The sequence below is a fragment of the Gorilla gorilla genome, chromosome X (assembly GCF_029281585.2).
Source record: "Gorilla gorilla gorilla isolate KB3781 chromosome X, NHGRI_mGorGor1-v2.1_pri, whole genome shotgun sequence".
NCBI lineage: Eukaryota > Metazoa > Chordata > Mammalia > Primates > Hominidae > Gorilla > Gorilla gorilla.
Window position 1 is genome coordinate 151,411,978 of NC_073247.2, and position 18,755 is coordinate 151,430,732.

At 39.1% G+C, this 18,755-nt stretch overlaps 1 protein-coding gene and 1 non-coding gene across 4 annotated transcripts in view; both read right to left on the reverse strand.

Moving 5' to 3' along the window:
* MCF2 (MCF.2 cell line derived transforming sequence) overlaps positions 1–9,059 on the reverse strand; it is a 129,999-nt gene extending 120,940 nt beyond the window's left edge. For 2 of the 3 annotated variants that reach the window (XM_019018800.4, XM_055377038.2), the window contains exon 1: positions 6,624–6,706. The gene's annotated coding sequence lies outside the window, so the exon portion shown is untranslated. Of the gene's footprint in view, positions 1–6,623; positions 6,707–8,839 lie in introns of those variants that run through there. The other variant, XM_055377036.2, reaches the window with a different exon arrangement.
* Positions 819–922, reverse strand: LOC115932561 (small nucleolar RNA U13). Its single transcript, XR_004068826.1, has one exon. It is a non-coding gene; the product is annotated as a small nucleolar RNA U13 (small nucleolar RNA).
* Positions 9,060–18,755: the final 9,696 nt, after the last annotated feature.

An 18,755-nucleotide genomic window follows, 5' to 3' on the forward strand; every position in this document is an offset into this window, starting at 1 on the left:
ACAGCAAAACTAAAATTTCCCTGAAGGAGAAGAAATTCTGCCTCAAGTCTGAAGTGCCAACTCCTGCCTGAGAATTTCCAGCCTGCTGGCCTGCTTTATGTATTTCAAACTTGTCTAGCCAGCACCCCATGATCCTGAAAATCAATTTCTTGAAATAACCACCTACCTACTACAAAAACACCCTTTCTCTGTCTCTATCTTTCTCTGCCTCTGTGTGTCTCACTCTGTCAATAGATTATACATGCATGTATATAATGTATATAATACACAATTTAAAAATACACATATAATACACAAATGTAAAGCACACACATAAGATTCTACATATACATGTACAAATTTTACTAGTTCTTGTTCCTCGGGTAGAACCCCAACAGACAGAAGTCACCAAATGCAAAAGAAGACCAAGACAAACAGTGGAAATGATCTGGGCCCTGCCTGCTTTGTCAAACTTAACCTTGTACACTTTGCTCCAACCGCACTGGCCTTCTTGGTGTTCCTGGAACACAGAGTGCTTGTTCTTTTCTCAGAGTCTGTCACCCCTGGGGCTGCCTCCCACTGCAATGGTTTACCTGGCCTGCTATCCAGATTGTATTCAGGTCTCTGTTCAAGTACTATCACAGCAGAGACATGGTCCCAGCCTACTCTTTAAAACAGACATCCCCCTACTCCCATATGCTCCATCCACTGAATTTTGTTCGTTCATAGCAATGACAACTTCCTTAAATAATATTATTTATTTGTATATTTACTAGTTTTTTCTCTGACAAGAAAAAAATGTCTACAACAGGAACCCTTTACGTCTTTTTTTCCTTTCATGTCAGACAGGTAATGTGCCAATGTTGTAACAAGTTTTGAGGGAGGCACATCTCACACATGTACATGAAAACCCAATCATCACGCTTATGAACTAAAGAAGGATCTATTCGTGTCTTGTTCACTATTGTGTCCCCATCACCTAACACAGTGCCTGGTCCTTTAAGAGTTGAAGAGACGATATATGGAAGGAATGATAAATGGAAAAAAAATCTCTGAGAGAAACAGACGTAGTTCAGGGAACAGTGAACTTTAAAAACAATGCTAATTGGTTACACACTGAAAGATTCAAATCATTATTATAATCCATAAACAATAACGGAATACTGTGAACAAAGAACAATTGGAGAAAAAGAAAGAGAGCTTTCAGACCTGAAAAAGATTGGTGAAACTTTAAAACTTCCACAGAAAAGTCCTAAGTTACCAACACAATGTCACTGAATGCACAATTGGGAAGGGAAGTGCAGAGTTGGCCCTCACTAGCTGGTTCGAGCCAATATCAGGACAACACTGATAGGTGCAGGTAGCTGATGTGGTAGACACTGTAATGTGCCCTTCGGATCCTCCCTCAGGAATGAAGGACTTATTACCCCATCTGTTGAGAAGGCTGCCAGATAAGTCTTTGGCTGTCAGCCTTATTCAGGGATTGCCTCAGCTGAAAAGAGCTACCTAGCCAAGGTCATAGCCCCTTCCAAAGGCATCCCACATTAAATGACTGAACAACTTGGGGTATCAGGGGCCAGTTCCCTGGTCCCAAATGGGGACCACTCCGGCAAATTATCCAATCTTCAGAACTTCTTGTAAGGTTGCATGAGGCTTCTGTCACGAAGCCTTCTTCCTTCTCTTCCCTACTCTTCTGCATGTGGTAATCCCAGTAATGTGCCCTAATACACCTTCTGTATCTATTTTCTCTTCTAAGTCATGAATTGAAGTCATTAGATGATAGTGATCAGGAGAAGAGAGAGGAGTGAGTGTAGGAAATTTGAGGATATAAGGGAAGGGTGAAATTGTTATTTTAGAGTGAGAAATTGAGTTTCTAGCAAAGTATAGTGGAATTGTCTCAGTGTTGAGTGAGAAAAAAAGATAAGAGACATGAAGAATAAATTCAGGAGGTCCAACATCCCACAGGAATCCAGGAGAAAAAAAGAACAGAGAAAATAGGAAAGGATAGGCTGGGCACGGTGGCTCATGCCTGTAATCCCAGCAATTTGGCAGGTCGAGGAGGGGTGTCACCTGAGGTCAGGAGTTCAAGACCAGCCTAGCCAACATGGTGAAACCCCATCTCTACAAAAATACAAAAATTAGCTGGGCATGATGGCGGGTGCCTGTAATACCAGCTACCTGGGAGGCTGAGGCAGGAGAATTGCTTAAACCTAGGAGGTGGAGGTTTCAGTGAGCCAAGATTGTGCCATTGCACTCCAGCCTGAGTGACAGAGCGAGACTCTGTCAAAACAAACAAACAAACAAAAAACAAAAAACACACACAAGGGAAAATGGGGAAGGATATTTCAAAGAAATAATAGAAGAAATAGAAAAAAAATTTCTGGAACTGAAGAACAAGAATATTTGTATTAAAAGGGCCTATCAGATGCAAAATGAGATTATTCAAAAATAACCACACTGGTATACATCCTTATGAATTTTAAAGTACACCACAGACGTGAAAGAGAACTTAAATATTTATAGCTGGAAAGAAGTAAATCTGTTACAGAGAATCAATAGGCACAGAGAAAGCTTTCAATAACTTCCAACATCCCTTCATGATAAAACCCCTCAACAGACTAGGTATCAAAAAAAACATACGTCAAAATAATAACAGCCATTTATGACAAACCCACAGTAAACATCATATCGAATGGGCAAAATTTGGAACCATTCACCTTGAGAACCAGAACAAGATAAGGATGCCCTCTCTCCACTCCTATTCAACATAGTACTGGAAGTCCTAGCCAGAGCAATAAGGCAAGAGAAAGAAATAAAAAGCATCCACGTATGAAAAGAAGTCACACAATCTCTTTTCCTTGATGATATGAATCTATACTTAGAAAATTTTAAAGATGCTGCCAAAAGGCTCCTAGAAATTGCCTTGTGAACTTGCATATGATTGGCTTATAAATTTGGACAGCTTAAGTAAAGTTGCAGGATACAAAATTAATGTACAAAAATCAGTACCATTTCTATGCATCAACAACATCCAGGCTGACAGTGAAATCAAGAACACAGTCCCCAAAATCTCAAAAATCACCACTAAAGAACTTACTCATGTAACAAAACACCACCAGTTCCCCAATAACCTGTGGAAATGAAAAATTAAACAAAAATAAAGAACACAATCCCACTCACAATAGCCACAAAGAAAATGAAATACCTAGAAATACACCTAACCAAGGAGGTGAAAAGTCTCCACAAGGAGAACTACAAAACACTGCTGAAAGAAATCAGGAATGACACAAATAAATGGAAAAACATTCCATGTTCATGGATTGGAAGAATCAATATCATAAAAATGGCCATACTGCCCAAAGCAATTTACAGATTCAGTGCTATTCCTATCAAACTGCTAATGGCATTCTTCACACAATTAGAAAAAAAAAAAAAACTATTCTAAAATTCACATGAAACCAAAAAAGAGCCCAAATAACAAAAGCAATCCAAAGTAAAAAGAACAAAGATGGAGGCATCACACTACCCAACTTCAAACTATACTATAAAGCCACAGTAAACAAAACAACTTGGGTGGCCGGGCACAGTGGCTCACATCTGTAATCCCAGCACTTTGGGAGGCTGAGGTGGTCAGATCACTTGAGGTCAGGAGTTTGAGACCAGCCTGGCCAACATGGTGAAACCCCATCTCTACTAAAACATACACAAATCAGCCAGGCGTGGTGGCGGGCACCTGTAATTCCAGCTACTGGGGAGGCTGAGGCAGGAGAATTGCTTGAATCCAGGGGCATAGGTTGCAGTGAGCTGAGATCATACCATTGCACTCCAGCCTAGGTGACAGAGTGAGACTCAGTCTCAAAAACAAACAAACAAATAAAGACAGCTTGGTAGTGGTACAAAAACAGATACCTAGACCAATGGAACAGAATAGAGAACTCAGAAATAAAGCTGCACAGCTACAACCATCTGATCTTTGACAAGGCCAACCAAAACAAGCAGTGGGAAAACAATTCCATATTCAGTAAATGGTGCTGAGATAACTGGCTAGCCATATGCAGAAGATTGAAGCTGGGCCCACACCTTTCTCCATATGCAAAAATTAACTAAAAATGGATTAAAGATTTTAATGTAAGATCTCAAACTATAGAAATCCTGGAAGAAAACCTAGGAAATACTCTTTTCGACATTGGCCTTGGTAAAGAATTTTTGGCTAAGTCCCTAAAAGCAATTGCAATAAAACCAGAAATAGACAAGTGGGACCTCATTAAACTAAAGAGCTTCTGTACAGCAAAAGAAACTATCAGCAGAGCAAACAGACAACCTACAGAATGGGAGAAGATATTTGCAAACTATGTATCTGACAAAGGTCTAATACTCAGAATCTATAGGGAACTTAAATAAATTAACAAGTAAAAACCAAATAACACCATTAAAAAGTGGGCAAATGACATGAACAGACACTTTTCGAAAGAAGACATACAAATGGCCAACAAATATATGAAACAATACTCAGCATCACTAATCATCAGAGAAATGCAAATCAAAACCACAATGAGATACCATCTCACACCAGTCAGAATGGCTATTACTAAAAAGTCAAAAAACAACAGATGCTGGCTGGCAAGGCAGCAGAGAAAAGCAAACACTTACACACTGTTGGTGGAAATGTAAATTAGTCCAGCCGCTGTGGAAAGCAGTCTGGAGATTTCTGAAAGAACTTAAAACAATTCTACCACTGGACACAGCAATCCCATTACTGGGTATGTACCCAAAAGAAATTATTCTACCAAAAAGACACATGCACTTGTATGTTCATCACTTCACTGTTCACAATAGCAAAGACATGGAATCAACCCAGGTTCCCATCAGTGGTAAATGGGATAAAGAAAATGTGCTACATATACACTATGGAATACTAGGCAGCCATAAAAAAGAATGAAATCATTTTTTGCAGCAACATGCACTGAGCTGGAGGCCATAATTCTAAGCAAGTTAGTGCAGGAACAGAAAACCAAATACCACATGTTCTCATTTATGAAGGGAGCTAAGCATTGAGCACACATGGACATTAATATGGGAACAACAGATATTGTGGACTACTAGAGGGTGCAGGGAGGTGGGGAGGATAAAAAAAAAAACAACTATTGGGTACTATGCTCACTACCAGGATGACAGGATCTGTACCTTAAGCCTCAGCATCATGTAATATTCCCATATAACAAATCTGCACATGTACCCCCTTATCTAAAATTAAAGTTGAAAAAAATGAAACAAAATGACATTGAACTTCTCAATAGCAACACTGGATTCTACAAACTAATAGAAGAATAAACACAAAATCAGGGGGGAAAAGGTTTTTCAGCTTGGAACTTTATACTGTGTCAGACTCTCAAACAAAAATAAAGATTGTCTAAGACATTTTCAGACATAATTATTATTATTATTATTAATAAAAGTTTATAACCCATATAAAGAAGTTAGTAGAGAATGTATTCCCCCAAAAAATGATGAAGTAAATCAATGAAGAGCAAGACAATGAATCTAGGAAATAATGATCCGATACAGGAGCAAAGACAAAGGGAATTTCAGAAAGAGATGTGCAGCTAGCCGGCAGAGTAACCAGCTCAGATGAAAAAAGAAGGATGGAGGGCTCTGGGAGGGAGCTGCTCCCATCCCTTTCTACCTCTTTCTCACCAAGTTTGGTGAGTTTTCATTAGGATCTTTTTGGGCCCCTCGAGCAACTTTCAAGAACCTTGCATATCAGAGAAAAGAAGGGTTGGAGTTTCCAATCCTTTCATTCTGAGAAGACCTCTAGGTTCTTCATATAAACAGTCCCACTCCTTCCCCAGAAACTTTCTACCTCCACAAATAAATACTATAGAGGCAAGAATAAAATGTGGTTTTGCCTCACTAGAGACCCTGCTTTAAAAAATGTGAGAAACATCACCATATTCTTTTGGAAGATTGCCCTCAAGACCTCCCATTTTTCTTTGCTCTCCAAGTCTACATCCCCCCGGCTACCTTCTGGGGACCAAGGTAGTTCTTCTTGGTCTGGAAAATTTGCGTGCTTAAAAAGAACTGGACACAAATAATGGAATGGTCTTTTACCCACTGAAAATAAATAATCTGCTGTCCAAATTTATAAGCCAACCATATGCAAGTTCACAAGGCAATTTCTCAAGTCCTAATCCCTAGACGGCTCAGAGACTGAGGCCCATACATTGCATAGGAACCACACCAAGGTACAGCCATCCCATGAAGCCCAGGTGCACACCAGATTTGTTATACTAATAGTTCCAGGTTTACAGTGGTGAAGTTCTAATCCAGAGCTGAGAAATTCCCACCTGCCTTTACTTGGGAATCCTAATTATTTTAGAAAAAACTGAACAGTAGACAAAGAACTGTCAGAGAAACCCAAAGCAGGCTATTGCGGTCTGTATGGACGGATACACCTTTACAAGAACTGCACTGTGTCCTGCAAATCATTGGTCCTAGAAATGGGGGATTCTGGGGAAAAGGGGAAACTACTACAGGAATGAAAATGACTGGCTATGGGGGATGCTATCTATAAAAATATTCCAAGACTGACCCACTCATTGCCCCAATCCATTTCTTATATTACTCTAAGGTAAAGAAATCCTTACCACAAATGTTTGTCCTTAAGACTGTCGCAGCTCATTCTGTTTCCTCGGCCAAAAGAATGTACAATACTCTCTGCCTGCTCCAAGAACAAAAGCCTTCTTGCTCTTAACATGAAAAAAAGTTTCAAAGCCAATCTGATGTCAGCAACTGAAAGTGTAGAGAAGCCTTGACTTGAAGTAGAACCCAGAAACAAAATTATAAATCATACACTGTATCACAGTAGAGGAAGGAGACCTAATTTTTTTTTTATTTACAAGGACAAATCTGGAGAAACAGAACGCCCACTCAAGAGTTAGCCCGACAGTTTGAAAACAAAATACTTTTGCACAAAATGCAGAAGAAGCTGGGCATATCTTTTTTTGTACATGACAAATAAAAATTGTATGGTGTACAATATGATTTCTGATGTATGTATACATCCTGGAATGGCTAAATCAAGCTAATTAATACTTTCTTTATCTCACATATGTATCATTTTTGTGGTGGGAACATGTAAAATCTACTCTTAGCAGTTTTCAAGTACACAATATATTGTTATTAACTATAGTTATCACGATGTACAATAGGTTTCTTGGCAGGGCGCAGCAGCTCACACCTGTAATCCCAGCACTTTTGGGGGCCGAGGTGGGTGGATCACTTGAGGTCACGAGTTCGAGACAAGCCTGGCCAACATGGTGAAACCTCATATCTACTAAAAATACAAAAATTAGCTGGGTGTGATGGCGGACACCTGTAATCCCACCTACTCAGGAGGCTGAGGCAGGAGAATCGCTTGAAGCCAAGAGGCAGAGGTTGCAGTGAGCTGAGATCACACCACTGCACTCCAGCCTGGGCAATAAAGTAAGACTCCATCTCAAAAAATATATACAAATAAAAATATGAAAAAAATTTTAAAAATTAAAAAATAGATCTCTTGATCTTTGTCCTCCTGTCTACGTGTAATGATGCATCCTTTGACCAACATCTCCCAAAACCCTGCCCCATCCTCTGGAAACCACCATTCTACTTTCTACTTCTGTGAGTTTGACTTTTTTAGATTCCCCATAGGAGTGAGATCATACAGTATTTTTCTTTCTGTGTCTGGATTATTTCACTTAGCATAATGTCCACTAGGTTCATCCGTACTGTCACAAATGACAGAATTTGATTCTTTTTTAAAGGCTGAATAGCATTCGTGTATATATAGTATAGTATATACTATATATATAGTATATATGAATGCTATTCGTATATATATATACTATATATACACGAATGCTATCATTCATATATGTGTATATATATATATATATATATATATACAGTATATATAAAAAATATTTTCTTGAGGTTGCTTCCATATCTTGGCTATTGTGAATAGTGCTGCAATGAACATCAGAGTGTAGATATCTCTTTGACAGACTGATTTCATTTTCTTTGGATATATACCCAGTAGTGGCATTGCTGGATTTTATGGTAATTGATAATATGACCATAAATGCCTGGATTTTTTCTGGGCCGGAATATTCATACTGTTTTCCATAGTGGCTGTGCTAATTTACATTCCCACCAACAAGGGCTCCCTTTTCTCCACATCCTCACAAGCACTTGTTATCTTATGTTTTTGATAATTGCTACCCTAACAGGTGCAAAATGTTATCTAAATGTGGTTTTAATTTGCATTTTTGTGATGATAAGTGATGTTGAACATTTTGTCATACACTGATTGGCCATTTGTATGTCTTCTTTTTAAGAAATGTCTACTCAGGTTCTTTGACCATTTTTAATTGGGTTATTTACTACTTTTTGCTATTGAGTTGAGTTCTTTATATATCTTGGGTATTAACCACTTATCAGGTGTATGGTCTGTAAGTATTTTTCCCATTCCATAGGTGGTCTTTTGACTCAGTTGTTTCCTTTGATGTACAGAAAACTTTTTAGTTTAATGCTATCCCATTTGTCTATATTTCCTTTTGTTGTCTGTGCTTTTGGGGTCATATCCAAAAAATCTCTGCCTAGACTAATGTCAAGAAACTTTTCTTCTATGTTACTTATTTTGAATTGACACATAGCAAATATATACATACATATATATATATATATAAAATTTATGGAGTGCAGTGTGATGTTTTAATACATGTATACACTGTATAATGATGAAATCAGGGTAATTAGCATATCCATGACCTCATAAATTTGTCATATCTTTGTGGTAAGAACATTCAGTTTGAGGTCTTACCTTTAAGTCTTTAATCCATTTTGAGTTGATTTTTGCACATGGTGTGAGATGTGTCTAATTTCATTGTTTTGCATGTGTAGATCCAGTTTTCCCAACACCATTTATTGATGAGGCTGTCTTTTCTCCATTGTGTGTTTTTGGCAACTTTTTTGAAGAACAGTTGACCATAAATGCCTGGATTTATTTCTGGGCCAGAAGATCTTTAAGGTATGTCCCAACCTTAATATATGTAGATAAAGGTAAATATATATATATGTCTCCAGAAAAGCTTATTAAAATACTATCATCCTTACTTGGTTCTTTTTTGTATGTTATCTATATAATTGAAAATGGACATGCATTTACTTTATAACAAGAAAATATAACACATATTTTTAAAAGATACCAAAAGTAGAAGTGATCCTTTTAAAACTTAAGTGAGATTATGTCACTCCTCTGTTCATAATACTCCAGACTTCTACTGGAATTCAGAATCAAATCTAATGTCCTTATCATAGTCTACACAGCTCTACATGCTCTCATCCTTCCATACCTAACTTCAACTCCTACCAATCTCCCTCCATTTTGGTCACAGTGACCTCCCGGCAGTACCTCCAATATGCCATGAAAGCTCCTATCTTGGGGTCTGGGCATTTGCTGTTCACATGGCCTGGATTCCCCTTCATCCATATATATGAATGGCTCCCTCTCTCACTTAATTCAGTTCTCTGCTCAAATGTCACCTTGTCAGAGAGAACTTCTTTTACTACCATATCTAAAGTAGCACCTGCTATCATTCTCGGAATATTTGCTTTGATTGCATAAACACTAAAACTTTCTGTGCAATATAAAAGATACATTCTTAATGATTAATTGACACAGAGAAAAATATTTGTGAAATACATGACAACATGCACATATTCTAATATACAGAATTATAATGAGTAAAAAAGGAAAAAAGATGAGCAACTTAATAGGACAATGGGTGAAGGAAGTGTAATTGACAAAAGAAGAAATATAAACACCCATATGTACATGGAAAATCTATTGGAACTCACAAATAAGCAAAGGAAAGCTAATATTACCAAGAGTAAACACTATTTTTCCTTTAATCCAGGAGTTGGCAAATTTTTTTTTCTGTAAACAGCTAAGATAATAGAAATGTCCCCCTTTGTGGGCCACATATAGTCTTGATCAGACATTCTTCATTACCTTTTTTTCCCTACAGCCCTAAAGATGCTGACTGGGTTGCTGACCCCAGATCTATGAGGAGTGATTAAAGATGGAGAGCACTTAATGCTGAGAATGGGGAGGGTAAACTGGCTGACTGTTATTGGGGGCACAGATTCATATAGCTTTTCTCAAAGACAGTTTGTCATGTACATATCTTTTGCCCCAGGAATTCCACATTTTTGATTTTACACCAAGAAGCTACTCTGGCAGGAATGGAAATATTTTTGTACAGAATACACTGCCATGTTATTCATAATAGCAGGCAAGAGGAGGAGAAGAAATTTATACAATAAACTAGGAAATAGTTAAACCATGTGCATGAAATAAATGAAATGCCACACAGCTATTTAAAAGTCATATATATATATGAATTAATTTATATAGAACAATCATACAACTTTTTATGGTTTAAAATTATAGTGTGTATAACATAGTTCAATATATACAAAATTATATATATATATGTTGTGTATATGTGTATATATACATATACATATTCAAAAAAATACGGTTACCTCAGGGGGGTTGTGATACTAAGTGACTTTTATGTTTATATTATTAGGTATTGCTTGATTTTGAGCAAGTATCGTCAGTATAATCAGAAAAAAATAAAATTCTTATTGAATTTAGCAAAACCTCAGGTCAATTAAAATGGACTTTTGCCTGAAGTGCAACAGTTTTCTAAACTTATTCTTACAATATAATAATGCAAGATAGTTTTCACAATTTGAACAAATAGTTTTTATGGGTTTTGTTTGCTTTCTGGTTTGTTTCTTATACCAAAAGGACAGAGTTACTCATTAACTTGTCTTAAAAATATTCTTTTGGGAATTCTATGATTTATGCATTTTAATCTCTGCCACCTCTTTTCTCCAACTCTCTGTGAACACTCATTGGCACCATACTGGTGTGATATTCCCAACCCAGGGCACAGAGAGTGGAGGTACAAGAAAATCACCCCACTGACCACTGTACAAGAGAAGCTAGGGAGTGGAAGAGTTGAGAGGAGAGGGATAATGAAAGGCATCCAAGGAAGTGCTCACTCAGAAAACGCACAGGGAACTTGTGTTCCCACATTGCTGTCTTTAATTTGCAGCCAAGCAATACTCAGTTACTCTATCATGGAAGCTTCCCATGTTTGAAAATGAAATTGTAAGTGAACAGAGGCATCAGAGCCCTGGCGTTAGGCACAGCACTTCACTTGTACCGTGTTTCACACAGAAGAACAGCTGTTATGGATCCACAGTGCAGATTTCAGTATCAACCAAAAAGGGTTCGCTAACAAAGTTACAACAGGACTTCAGATTAAAGCTGGTACATATGAAATGGGAGTACAGTACTAAACTGTTCAAACTTGCTACACTTTTATTCATAAAGATTTTATTTTTTATTTTGTCACTTTTTGTAAAACACGCTCATTGTGGAAGACTTGCAAACTATGAAAAAGCATAAAGAAACAGAAAAGTGAACCCTAGCCTTAATTGCATCACTCAGTGGCAACCACAGTTAACATTATGGCTTTTTTTTGCAGTCATTTTGAGATCATACTGTCTATGATTTTGAATACGTATTTTTTACTAAGCATGAAAGCATACTCATTTCCCACTGACAATAGCTTTTTAATAAGTGTGAAGACAAACATGTCTAGGCTTTCAATATCAAACTAGTGTTGAAATAAGGTTAACAGATTACAATTGCAGAATTTGTTCTTTCATACCTCTATTGTTAAAAATTCCAAATATGAGAGGACTTCAAAAAGTTTGTGGAAAATAAAATTTAAAGATAAAAATTAAAATATAAACTTTATTTCTAACATAAGCTCCATAAAGACGAAGATACTTTGGTAAATGATGATACCAGCCATTTAAGAAAGAGATGTCAATTTAGTCTTTTTGACATTATTAACAGAAGAAAAACGGGTGCCCTTTATAGATTTTTAAGATTAGGAAACAAACAAAAAAAGAGTCAGAAGGAGCCAAATCAGGACTGTGAGGTGGATACCTAATGATTTCCCATTAAAACTCTCACAAAATTGCCCTTATTTGATGAGAGGAATGAGCAAGAGCATTGTCATGGTGGAGAAGGACTCTCTGGTGAAGTTTTCCTGGGCATTTTTTCTGCTAAAGCTATGCCTAAAGATGTGCTAAAAATGTTGTCGTTCTTTGGCCCTCCAGAAAGTCAGCAAACAAAATGCCTTGAGTATCTCCAAAAAACTGTTGACATGACTTTTGCTCTTGACTGGTCCACTTTTGCTTTGACTGGACCACTTCTACCACTTGGTAGCCATTGCTTTGATTGTGCTTTGTCTTCAAGATTGTACTGGTAAAGCCATGTTCATCTCTTGTTACAGCTGTCAGGATCTTGATCTCATTTGTTTGAATTGCCATTGAACACTCTGCTGCAGCTGATCTGCGTGCAATGGTTTTGGCGCCCGAGTGGAAAGTTTGCCCAACTTTAATTTTTCAGTCAGAATTTTGTAAGCTGAATCAATTGGGATATCTATGGTGTTGGCTATTGTTTCTTCTGGGAATTGTTGGTCCTCTTCAATTACAGTGCAAATAAATTTTTTTCCTTGCAAATTGATGTAGATGGCCTGCCACTGTGGGCTTCATCTTCAACATGCCTTGTCCCTTCTTAAAACTAGTTACTCATTTATAAACTGCTGATTTTTTTTTTTTTTTTTTTTTTTGAGATGGAGTCTCACGCTGTCACCCAGGCTGGAGTGCAGCGGCGCGATCTTGGCTCACTGCAACCTCCGCCTCCCAGGTTCAAGCGATTCTCCTGCTTCAGTCTCCCGAGTGGCTGGGATTACAGCCATGCACCACCATGCCCGGCTAAGTTTTGTATTTTTAGTAGAGAGGGAGTTTCACCACGTTGGCCAGGCTGGTCTCGAATTCTTGACCTCTGGTGATCCACCCACCTTGGCCTCCCAATGTGCTGGGATTACAGGCGTGAACCACCGCACCTGGCCCAAAACACTGACATCTAAACACTGGACTAGACAGTGATTTCAATCAAATGGTCAGAAGATTTTTCATTGTCAAAAGTAGAATCTTTGGGGGAAAATATTCAATGTGCCATCAGTGAACACTATGTTACACACACCTTTTGATGACACATCAGTGATTGACATGAAAGTTAAAATTGCTATCCAAATTTTACACACATGGTAACTTTAAGGCATGGGAAAAAAACAAGATAAAAATTTGTCATCCCTTTTAAGTTCCAAAATTATCCAATAGAACAGATAATTTAAACGTCAGGAAAAGGCTTTTTTCAAGCTTCCAGAAATACTGAATGCAAATCGCATAAATAAGCTTTGCGTAATATTTTTGTCATTTATGATGTATTCTTACTTTATTTTAAAAAAACACTCCGAAGTCTTCATATCAGCTGCACCTATTAAATAATGGTACCATTCAATTAAAATGCAAAGCAAAGTTATACTTAGATTTCAGTAGTACATGTTCATCTTTAAAGGTTATAATTTGTTTTAAATAGCAGAGCCATCTGTCCTATGATAGCTCACATGAGCCTAATTATTGGAGAAGTCTAAGAATTTCTCCTGCAAATATGCATCGTGCTGAACTGTACTGAAAACATATTTGACTCTGATACTTCTATCTTACGAGGAAATTACACTCTCAAGTTGATTCTTTATATGAATTTAGTATTGAACTCAATATTACATTCACTATTTTTCAGTACTATAAATCACTAATGTCTGCCACCTTCTACATTAGCTATCATCTATTATGTGTTCAAAAAGCAGTTATTACTTCTAGAATTTCCTCATTCATGATTGCTGGCTTGTTATTGTAATGATTATATCTTTAGTTCTTTCCCATAGACAATTTTCAATATAGAGTTGTGTAATTTATTGCAGGCAAACAAAGTTATTTATTTGGAATTGATGACTTGAATCAAATCTTAAAAGGCATGTATATAAAATTAGCAAGATGCTACAGACTTTGGAGGTAGCATTATTACCAGAGATTATAGAACCAAGATTTTAAATATCTCAGCAGATTGGGATATTTAGGTTAAAGTCCAGCGTAGCAAGGTCTCCACTTGGACCTAAAATTGTTCTTTCTCCAGAATCCATCCATAAGGGAGTTATGTCTAGAAGATCTGAAAGATGACTTGGCAGCCGGTCTAGATCCCGAGAAAGGGACTGAGTTGCCTCATACGAAGGAAGTCACTTACGGAATATGTCAAGGCCCACAGACAGTAATTAGGCTAATTATTAGAAGGAGAAATATTCTTAGTATAGTAGGTTCATTTGTTCATTCATTCAACAAATATTGAGGTCATACTATTTTCAAGATACTATACTAGCCACTGAGGGATATATGGGGAGCAAAAGCAGACAAGGCCCCTGTCCTTAAAGGAGCTCTCAAGTATAATTGGAGGAAATATGTAAGATAATAAAGGATGATGTTATTATTTAATCAAATTTATATAGGGCCTATGTTGTGCCACGTACTGCTCTAAGCATTTTACATGTAGTTGACCCACACAACAACCATATGATGTAGGTACTGATAATATCTCCAATCTGCAGATGACGAGCCTGACACACAGATAGGTTAAGTGACTTGCTCAAGGTCACCCTACTTGTAAGTGGCAGAGTCCACATGCTTACCTCCCATGCCATACTGCTTTGGGATGATAATGGTACAGGTACAGAGTGACAGATCGTGACTCTCACAACTTTTTCTCAGGTGATTTAGTGCCACTAGTTGTTCAGAACTTATTAACTCAATAAACATTTCCTTAGGGTCCCACTGTGTGGCTGGCACTACACTAGGCAATAAGGATCTACTGATGAACAAGACTGATTTATTCACTGCCCTCAATGGAGCCTGCAGGCCAGCAGAGAAGGAAGATATTGAACAAGTGACATGAAAAGGGAAGCACAGAGAGTAATGGAAGCAGATAACCTGGGACTCTGGCCCAATTTCAGGAGGCATATGTCTCCATCACTCAGGTTGTCCTTTGCCTCAGGCCCACGGGGGAGCAGACCCCATGGGACCTCCTCCTGTTAGACAAACATGGCACTATAGGTTATCTGTGTGAGATGGAGGGAACACAAGGGAAATTGTCTAGGGATCACAAAAGAGATGGAGACAGGGATTCCCCCCATGACACCTACATCTGGGAAGATAGCATCAATTGCATGGTGGTATCCATGGTGAAAGGTGGTATTAGTGTAATCAGGCAGCCATGGAACACCTTCACAGCAGCTTTGGGGCCACAGATATCTCACTGTGGGAGGCAGAGAAGAAACAGAAGAGACCTTCAGATGCCATATGGAGAGAGCTGTGTTCATGGGCTCTTACGAGAACCTGCAAAAGAGATGACTTTGGTGGTGCACTAAGGGTCCCACAGTAGCAGGTAAGCACAAAATCAGCAAAACATCATACTCCTATTATTGCGATGCAATTTTTAAACCAGCTAGTGTGATCCTGGGAAATGGAAATTAGAACAACAAGGGTAAGTAAAAAGTTCTGCCTTCATGCTCCAAAAACCAATTATACAATTAGAGGATGGGAAGCTGTAGTGGGTTGGTGGTCCTCAAAAATATATGTCCATGCCCTAATCCCTGGGGCCTGTGAATGTGATCTTATTTGGCAAAAGGCTCTTTACGGGTGTAATTAAATTTAGGATCTCAAGATGAGGTTGTCCTGGAGGGTCCTAAATTAAATGGCAAGAATCCTTGTAAGATACACACAAAAGAGAGACAAAGGGAGGAGAGGAGAAGGCCATGTGAAGATGGACAGAGATAGGAATTATACAGCCATAAGCCAAGGACTTAGAACCACCAGAAACTGGCAGAAGCAAAGAAGGACTCTTATGGAACCTTCAGTGAGTGTGTGGCCCTGCTGACACCTTCATTTTAGAGTTCTTGGTTCCAGAACTGCAAAAGAGAATACATTTCTGTTATTTTAAGCCACAAAGTCTGTAGTAATTTGTTACATCCGCCCAGGGACAGTAATATAGGGACCCATGGCTTGGCAATGATTTATGTAAGAAATATCTGGGCAAACAGCATGAAGTGACTGATAAAGAAAGCAAATGCAGGGCCAGGCCTAGTGGCTCACACCTGTAATCCCAACACTTTGGGAGACCGAGGCGGGAGGATCACTTGAGGCCAGGAGTTCCAGACCAGCCTGGCAAACATGGCAAAACCCAGTATCTACTAAAAATATAAAAATTAGCTGGGAGTGGTGGTGCACACCTGTAAATCCCAGCTACTTGGGAGGCTGAGGCAGGAGAACTGCTTGGGCCCCAGAGGTGGAGGTTGCAGTGAGCCAAGACTGCACCACTGGACCACTCCAGCCTGGGTGACAGAGCGAAACCCTGTCTCAAAACAACAACAACAAAAATAAAGCAAATGCAGTCTTTGGCTGCCACAAGAGAAACAGAGTTAATAGACTGAGGAAGCTAATCATTCTGCCACGTAGCTGCAATATTGCACTCTGCTCTAAGTGCCACCTTTTAAGAGAGACATTGATGAACGGGAGCCTAGCCAGAGATAGGTGACTGGAACTGTGTTGGTTCTGGAGAGCTTGCCATACAAAGGATGAGTTGGTAGCACTGGAGATGGGGATCTTGGAATAGAAATCAATGAACATGAGGGTAACCTTGGAATATGTGAAAAGCTATCTTGTCAAAGAGGAAGTAATCTTGTTTTGTGTTGCTCCAGGAGGCAAAATTGGGTTTAGCAAGTGGAAAGTAAAACAGAAGAAAAAACTAATGACTGTTGATTACAGAAATTCAAAACATTGGAAGTATTTGAAACGGGGAAAAGTGCTGTTTCCTAATTCCAGAGACAGGACATCTGGTCCTGCCTCTGTAGTTAATTGGTTGTGTGACTCTGGACATATCATCTCCCCTTCTTTAGACCTCAGTTTTCTTCTATGTAAAATTATGGGGTTAGGTTGGATGCTTTCGGAAAGCATTGTTTTTTTCCTTTTGGTTGTTTCCTATTTTATGGTTTAATAAAACTGTTAAGATGTTTTACAATTTCTGAGTGCCTAGTATATGCTAAAGCTAAAATCTGGGCTAGGTGTTTTGTTTTGTTTTGTTGAGACGGAATTTCGCTCTTGTCACCCAGGCTGGAGTGCAGTGGTGCAATCTCAGCTCACTGCAATCTCTGCCTCCTGGGTTCAAGCGATTCTCCTGCCTCAGCCTCCCGAGTAGCTGGGATTACAGGCGCCCGCCACCACATCTGGCTAATTTTTGTATATTTAGTAGAGACAGCATTTCGCCATGTTGGCCAGGCTGGTTTCAAACTCCTGACCTCAGGTGATCTGCCTGCCTCGGCCTCCCTAGGTGCTGGGATTACAGGTGTGAGCTGCCACACCCGGCCTGTGCTAGGTGTGTTAACATGCATGATCTCATATAACTCTCTCCACACTACAGGGTAGGTATGTTCCCCCATGATGAATTGTTCTTGGTGTCAACTTGACTGGATTAAGGGATACTCAGGTAACTAGCAAAGCATTATTTCTGGGTATATCTGTGAGGGTGCTTACAGGAGAGATTGGCATTAGAACCAGTGTACCTAAGTAAGGAAGATCTACCCTTACCCATTGTACGTGGGCATCAGCCAATCTGCTCAGGGTGCAGAACAAAAAGGCAGAGGAAAGGAGAATTCACTCTCTTTCTTCTGGAGCTGGAACACCCTTCATCTGCTGCCCTTGGACATCAGAACTCCAGGTTTTCTGGTCTTTGGACTCTAAGACTAGCACCAATGGCTCACCAGGTTTTTAGGCCTATGGCTTCAGACTGAGAGTTATACCATTGGCTTCCCTGGTTCTGAGGCCTTTGGATTTGGACTGCACCATTCTACTTGGCTTTCCTCATTCTCCGGCTTGTAGATGGCCTGTCATGGGACTTCTCAGCCTCCATAATCACCTGAGCCAATTTCCCTGTGAATCTCCTCTCCATGCCTCTCTCTCTCTGTCAGTTCTGTCTCTCTGGAGAAACCTAATATATACCCATTTTACAGATTAGAGCACTGAGATTGAGAGAGATTGTGCCTTGCCCAAAGTCATATAACTTGTTCATGGGTGAGCTAAAAATTGAACTCAGATCCCCCTGCTTCTAGTATTCTTTCCACCATATCATACTGTCTCCCCTACACAATAGTGACCCTTTGCCACACCTGAATTTAGCAAATTATACAATTCATTGTCAAAGTACTCCTCAGAAATCATTTACAAGGAAATATTAACTATCTCAAACACCCCAAAGAATCAGAACATTTCTGAGCAGACAAAATGGTTGGTGCCAAAGCCTATGCATTAAAGCCCATAAACTTCATTCAGAAAAATTCTTAGGGCTGCCTCACCCAGAGCCTGTCTCTCATCATTTCGTATACAGTGTCTGTTCTTCCTTCCCGAAGAGAAAGGCAAGCTGGAGGGCTGGTCTGCAGCAACCTGGGAGCCTGAGACAGCCTGGGTTGTTAGGCTGTGGAGCATGGAGGCAAAGGCAAAAAGATTAGCAGTGTCCCGTGGAGTCTCCACAAAAGGGGAAGATAAACAGCAAGGTCAATGAGTCTAGCCCTTTGGAATTCCATGCATGAGAGGCTCAACACAGGAAGCAGGTCAGAGAGGTCTAGAGGAATATCTTGAACCAGTGACTACCCAGCCAGCTGCAGAGGTTTTTACATGGTTCCAGGGACTCTGGGGTGGGA